Below are 7,290 nucleotides of genomic sequence, written 5' to 3' on the forward strand. Positions count from 1 at the left end.
GATAACTGGACTTTCCTTTTCTCTTTGAAGTTTTAGACAAAGATCCCTGAATACTTCAAACACGTCAGATTTTTCTCTTATAAAATTGATCCAGGTGTATCTAGAGAAGTCATCCACCACTACATATGCATACTTCTTCCCACCAAGGCTTTCCACCTGCATGGGTCCCATCAAATCCATATGGAGGAGTTCCAAAACTTTGGTAGTGGTGTCATGTCTGAGCTTCTGGTGTGACATCCTTGTCTGTTTTCCAATCTGACATTCTCCACAGACTTTTCCTTCATCAATCTTCAAGTTAGGAATTCCTCTAACAACTTCAACAAATATAATTCTCTTCATACCTTTAAGATGAAAATGGCCCAATCTTTGATGGCATATCTTCACTTCTTCTTCTTTGGCCAACATAGACATTAAAGAATAACCAGTTTCTTGAGAACTCCACATATAGCAGTTGTCTTTAGACCTAACTTCTTTCATGATTACTTCATTTTCTTTGTTAGTAATCAGACATTCAGTTCTAGTGAAGTTTACATTTAGACCTTGGTCACACAGTTGACTGATGCTTATTAGATTTGCTGTCAATCCCTTAACAAGTAGGACATTGTCAAGGTCAGGAACTCCAGGGCAATCAAGCTTAACAATCCCCTTGATTTCACCCTTTGCTCCATCACCAAAGGTTACATAACTTGTGGCATGAGGATGAAGGCCAGTTAGCAGGTTTTTGTTTCCAGTCATGTGTCTAGAGCACCCACTATCAAAATACCAATCTTCTTTGGCTGAAATTCTGAAGGAAGTGTGAGCTATTAAACTTGTAACATTAGTCCTAGGAACCCATTGATTTTTATTGACAGGTCTGTGATGTTTGGGTCTAGGTTGATAATGAGCAGGCTGAGGGTAACCACACAGCTTATAGCAGAAAGGTTTTATGTGGCCAAACTTTCCACAGTAATGACATCTCCATTTTTGGTTTTTCCCTTTCTGTTGTCTTCCTTTATGATGTTGTGACATGTGATGTGACATCGCAGGTCTGCTATCAATATGGCTGCACTTAGGTTTGGATTTAGGTTTGCCACCAGTGTAACTGCACTCAACCTTAGATTCATTGAACCCAATGCCTGATTTGTCTCCTGTTATTTGACCAGTATGGAGAATCTTATCTAAGGTGTCAGATCCATTATTCAGCATTCTTACATACTTGGTCATCTCATCCAGTTTAGAATTCAAGAATACAGCCTCAGTCTTCAACTTGGAGATGGTTTCCACATGTCCTGCCCTCTCATTCTCCAACTGTGTTATCACTTTCTTCTGGCTTTCAACTTGTCTACACACCTCTGCACTTCTGTGACACAACTCTCTGTAGGTAGTGGCCAACTCTTCAAAGGTTACTTCATCATCACTTGAATCTTCATCAGAGCCCCATCTTTTAGTCAAGGCAGTCACAAGATTTGCAGACTCTTCTGTTTCACTTTCATCAGACCAAGTGGAAGCAAGACTCCTCTTCTGTTTCTTGAGGTAGGTCCCACATTCAGTTCTAATGTGACCATACCCATCACATTCATGGCACTGAACTCCTTTTCCTTCTTTGGGCTTTTCATCTGACCTTGTTCTTCTTCCAATATTGTTGGATTTACTGATGTCAGATGCGATGTTCTTGACATTGGCCTTAGATCTTACATCCATCTTTTTTATAAGTCGGTTGAACTGTCTTCCCAGCATTGCTACATCATTTGCCATATCTTCATCAATATCTTGACCACCTTCCTCCTCTTCCTCCTCAGTGTTTGACTTGAAGGCTATGCTTTTGGATTTCTTTTCAGATCCATCATACATTCCCATCTCAAATGTTTGGAGGGATCCAATTAGCTCATCAACTCTCATATTTGAGATGTCTTGAGACTCTTCTATGACTGTCACCTTCATAGCAAATCTTTTAGGGAGTGACCTGTGTATTTTCCTTATTAACTTTTCATCTGACATCTTTTGTCCCAAGGCTCCTGAGGCATTAGCAATTTCAAGGATATTCATATGAAATTCATGAATATTTTCATCTTCTTTCATCCTCAAATTTTCAAACTTGGTAGTGAGCAGCTGCAGTCTAGACATCTTCACTCTAGAGGTGCCTTCATGAATGGTTTTGAGAATGTCCCAAGCATCTTTAGCCACCTCACAGTTGTTTACCAATCTGAAGATATTCATGTCTACTCCATTGAATATGGCATTCAATGCTTTAGAATTTCCAAGGGCTAGATCATCCTCCTCCTTGGTCCATTGTTCTTCAGGCTTTTTATCAGTTGTAGCTTCTCCTTCCTTAGTAACTACTGGATGTTCCCAGCCTGTTAACATAGCCTTCCAAGCCTTATTATCCAGAGATTTTAGGAAGGCTACCATTTGAGGTTTCCAGTAGTCATAGTTGGATCCATCCAAAATAGGTGGCCTGCGATTAGATCCTCCATCTCTCTCCATAGTACCAGAAAGTATCGTCCCTATATCTCACCCAGAACCAGAGCAGGATGCCTGCTCTGATACCAATTGAAATTCTGGTATCAGATATAAGATGTCGAAGGTAATGTCACGACACTAATATCCGGATAATACAAACATGATAAAGATAAAGAACAATAATGCAAGAGACACAAGCAATTGTTAACACAGTTCGGTGCTGCTCACCTACGTCTGGGGGCTACCAAGCCAGGAAGGAAATCCACTAAATAGAATCAGTTCAAAGACTCTCAGTAAACAGCACAAGTTACAGTATTTTTCACCTAATCTCTACCCGTGTGACTTCTACCTAAGAACTCTTAGATATGAGATCCCACTCACCCCCCCTCAATCACATCAGTGATATAAACCAGAATTACAATCAAAATAAGACACTCTTCAAAGACACGCACTTGATCTTACTTAACAACTTCAATCAAGTAGACACACACTCATGCTTAAAAGCTTTGAGTGACAAATTACAACTCAAAAATCAGACCAATTCAATCATCTATGGATGAATTGAATGGCTTACAAGTCACACGACCACAAAAGACTTAAACCCTTATTCTGTCTCAATATTTCGCTCTATATTTTATGTGTTTCAAATCAGGTTTTCCATGTCCTTTTTATAGAAGCATTTGGCTGGGCTTGGACATCATAAAACCCTAAAACTATTTTCCTTTTAAATCTTCTCATGACAACTGATTAGATCTCTTTGGAAAATAAGTAAATCTGGTTGTAATTAATGATTGAATGCGTGTGTAAATCAGATCTTCAATCATACATAGATTTGCATTAAAAACGCAATCACATAATACATAACATTCAGACTGAATGTTCTGTATACAGATGTCATGACATCGGGTCTGACATCCTGGAACAATCCTGCATAATTATATTTTAAACTTCCAACAGGTACATAATATCAGATGTCATGACATCGGGTATGACATCCTGAAACAATCCTACATAATTATATTTTCAATATCCAGCAGGTACAAGGATATCTTATGTTAAGACATCACATGTGACAACTTGTGAACACTCTTGGTTTTACCAAAATTGCTGCCAACACCTAGAACCAACAGGAACAAAGTGTTATTTGCATCGTCTCCGAATGGAAGAAGCATCTTTCGTTTTGTAAAAAGGTTTTGACATATCACTAAGAAGGAAAAGATATTTGATTGGTTAAGTTTTTTATAGGTGGATGACAAGTATTTGAGTAAGAGCTAATTACGGCTAGCACTCAAATAGTCAGGGAAGAGATAAGATATTACGTCCGCCCCTAATCCTTTTTCATCTATATTATTTGTGAAATTTGTAAGGAGAGTTAAGTCGTAAGTCTTTAACGGAAGACGGGTATTCGAACAAGAGTTAAGTACGGCTAGCATTAAAATACATGGGGAAACGAGAAGATATTACATCCTCACCAATCCTTTTTCATCTAATAAAGACCGAACTAAATTCGGTAAATTATTATGTTTTTAATAGAACATAAATATGCAAACAAGGGCTAAGTACGACTAACACTCAAATACTTGGGGAAAAGAGAAGATATTACATCCATCCCAATCTTTTTTCAACCGATTTAATTAAGAAAAAAAGAATTCTAAGCGCTTCGATTAAGTAGAAAATAACTTGATGTTAATCAAGTATTTGATTCGTGTTTTGAAAAATGTTGATTTGATGGTGAAATGGTGAAAAATAAATTAAAGGTGCGAATTATAACGCAAGGTCGCAAGGACGCTAACTCTAACGCGAGGACACAAATTCTAGCGCGAGGGCGCAAATTCTAACGCGATGGAGTAACTTAATGCCACATATCGTATGAAACAAAATATAGCATTCAAAAACGAAATATAATGATAAGAGAATCAAAGTGCATACAAAATAAGCACAACCAACACACATTCATCACAATCAAATTAGAAAGTAAACAAACACATAACACGCACGTGATAAATTTATGCAACGTGAGGGTGAGAATTGAGTTAACGTAACGTGAGGACTTACAATACAAAGCTTCCAACACAGAATTTAAATTTGATTTAAACGCGGCGAAATCCAAATCTTGCATCCCAACAAAAATCAAATAATAAGCTGCTAGCGTGAAGTGTGATCATCACAATCATATCGAACACAACAAGTTGTATCATAATTAGAGTAAGGTCTCATGAAAAAACACAAAGTAGAGAAAGAAAACATGAATTGACGTTATGCCAAACTACCAATAGTGTAAATACATATTTGAGTTAAATGTGATAACAATAGAATCAAACTGTTATGCCCAAACAAAAAAACAATAGCAAACTGCTAACGTAAAACGTGTTCATCACAATCGAATAAAACAACATTTAACACATAACACACATATGATAAGTTAACATATGAAATGGCTCAGTGTAATGCAACATATTATGCGAAACATAACTCCTTACGCATGTACGCAAACTGACAACAAAAGCAAGTTGAATGCACATAACACGCTCGGAACAAATTTCAACACAAAGAAACTGAAATTAATAGCACAATACAACTCAAATAATTATACATCATTACATACACGTTACAAAATTGAAACAAAAGTGCATCAGCGTCACAACAAAAATATGCAAACATAAAAATAAAGTGGTGGTCGTGTGATTTACGAAGAAGGAGGATAGGCTAGCACCGTGAAAGGTGGTTAGATTTGTGATAGTTGTTGTTATTGTTTGGTGGTGGTATGAGCTACCGGAAAAGAGAGTGTGTTTGATGGAAGTTGGTGGTTGTTCTGTTTGTTTTTGGTTTAAGGTGGTACCATGGGGGTTGATTAAGTGAAAGAGGGTGGTCTCCGATGGGAAGAAAATAGAGAGGGAATGGACAGTGGAGGGAGGTTGGTTACAAGTTGCATGAGGGAGATTGATGTGTGTTTTGAATGAAGGATACGATGAGAAAAGGAATGTTAGAACCATCGTTGGAGTGAGTTGAGGTGAGGAGTTGTTAAATAGGAGAACAATATCTACATATTTTTCTTTTTCATTTTTGTGATTTGAATGAGAAAGAATGAGTATCGTCCTCTCACGAAGAAGAAGAAAACCTCTTCTTTTTTTACTTTTATTTTATTTTTATTATACTTTTTTTGTTTTGTCTAAACTTTGAATTAAGAAAGAGAGAGTGTAGCACGTGTCATCCTTCCACTTGGCCTCAATTGTTCAAATATATATTACTAATTAGGGTTTACAATTTATTTGAAATGCCAATATTTCTCTTGGGCCTTAACATGTGATCAATTGGATCTAATAATTGATGAAATCATCAACACCAAATTATTATTTTTTATCAAAAATAAATAAATCAAAATAATTATTTTATCTTTTCCTTATTCATTTTTCTTAAAAAAAACAAATAAAAGAGAATTAAATCGAACCATGTGCCAACATGCAAAAAAAAAACAAATAAATGCATTAAAGTAATGTGCGCGCAATGTAGTTTTATAAAACAGGCAGTCGCGGATCAAATCTTCCAATTAAAAATAACAGGATAAAAAGGCTCAAACTAATCAAAATGCGGACGCGCAAATGCAAAATAATTAAATGAGTTTGCCAAATTAACCTACACGTAATGTAGTTTAGTAAAACAGACAATCACATGCTAAAACCTAAAAACATTATTCTCTAATTTTACATGCAGTTAAGAAATAGATTCAATCGGTCGGTCTGCAAAACCAAAACTTTATTCTAGTGAATTAGGTCTAAAGAAATTCATGTAATGATATGCAAATTCCATATGAATGAATGCAATGTAAAAAGGGGAAAATTTAGGGTATGACAATTATCCCTATTTAAACATCTTCGACCATAGAACATGAAGAATGTCAATCTTCATATAATCGAGGTGAGAGATAGTTAAATACTAATGGACCCAAATTTTGTCCCTTGATGCAATGAGATGGTTTGTTATGTTATGAGTTTATGGAAGATTTTTTTTGCTAGGGATATGAAATGTGAAACACACTCTTTAGGGATTACTAAAATGACTGGTAAAGGAGGTATGTTGGGGATTAAATGAATTAAGGTGAAAAGACTTATTGGGGATTAAATTCGACAAAATGGCTAGTGGATCACATTCCTTGGGGATGCTTTGAGAAAAATGGTCAGTTTTGGCTTCTCACAGAAGAAACTAAATGGCATTTGACAATCTTTATAACAAAATGGTAAGTTATGGATTCTCACAGAGTAAAAGGTGAGTTATGGATTCTCGCGTAATAAAAGGAAAAGGTTTTGGATTCTCACATAACCACAAAGGTAAGTTACAGATTCTCACATAACAAAATGAAAGGCTCTGGATTCTCACAGAACAATGAAGGTAGCTTATGGATTCTCACATAACAAAATGAAAAGTTTTGGATTCTCACAGAACAACAAAGGTAGCTTATAGATTCTCATGTAACAAAATGAAAGGTTTTGGCTTCTCACAGAATAATAAATGTAGGTTACGAATTCTCACGTGACAAAATAAAAGGTTTTGGTAAATTCAGTGGATCTGACTCCTCGATACGCGGAACTTCAACGATGCTAATGTGTATGTCCTTGGTGCACCATGTTGGATTTGTTGTTGATGATCCACGCATGAGTGAGTTCTTGAGAGAACTTGGTTTTCGTGCTAGCAAAGTTGTGACGACTCGCAGACAATTTTATGTCTTTATGAGAAAAAGGAGTTATTGGGGAATGTCGTTCTCCCTTTAGTCATTTCAAAAATTTAAAAAACAACTTACTATTCTTTTCAAATGCTTTTGTTATTAACAAACGTTTTAATGCAATGTTTATAGAA

The sequence above is a fragment of the Lathyrus oleraceus genome, chromosome 5 (genome assembly GCF_024323335.1).
Source record: "Lathyrus oleraceus cultivar Zhongwan6 chromosome 5, CAAS_Psat_ZW6_1.0, whole genome shotgun sequence".
Taxonomy (NCBI): Eukaryota; Viridiplantae; Streptophyta; class Magnoliopsida; order Fabales; family Fabaceae; genus Lathyrus; species Lathyrus oleraceus.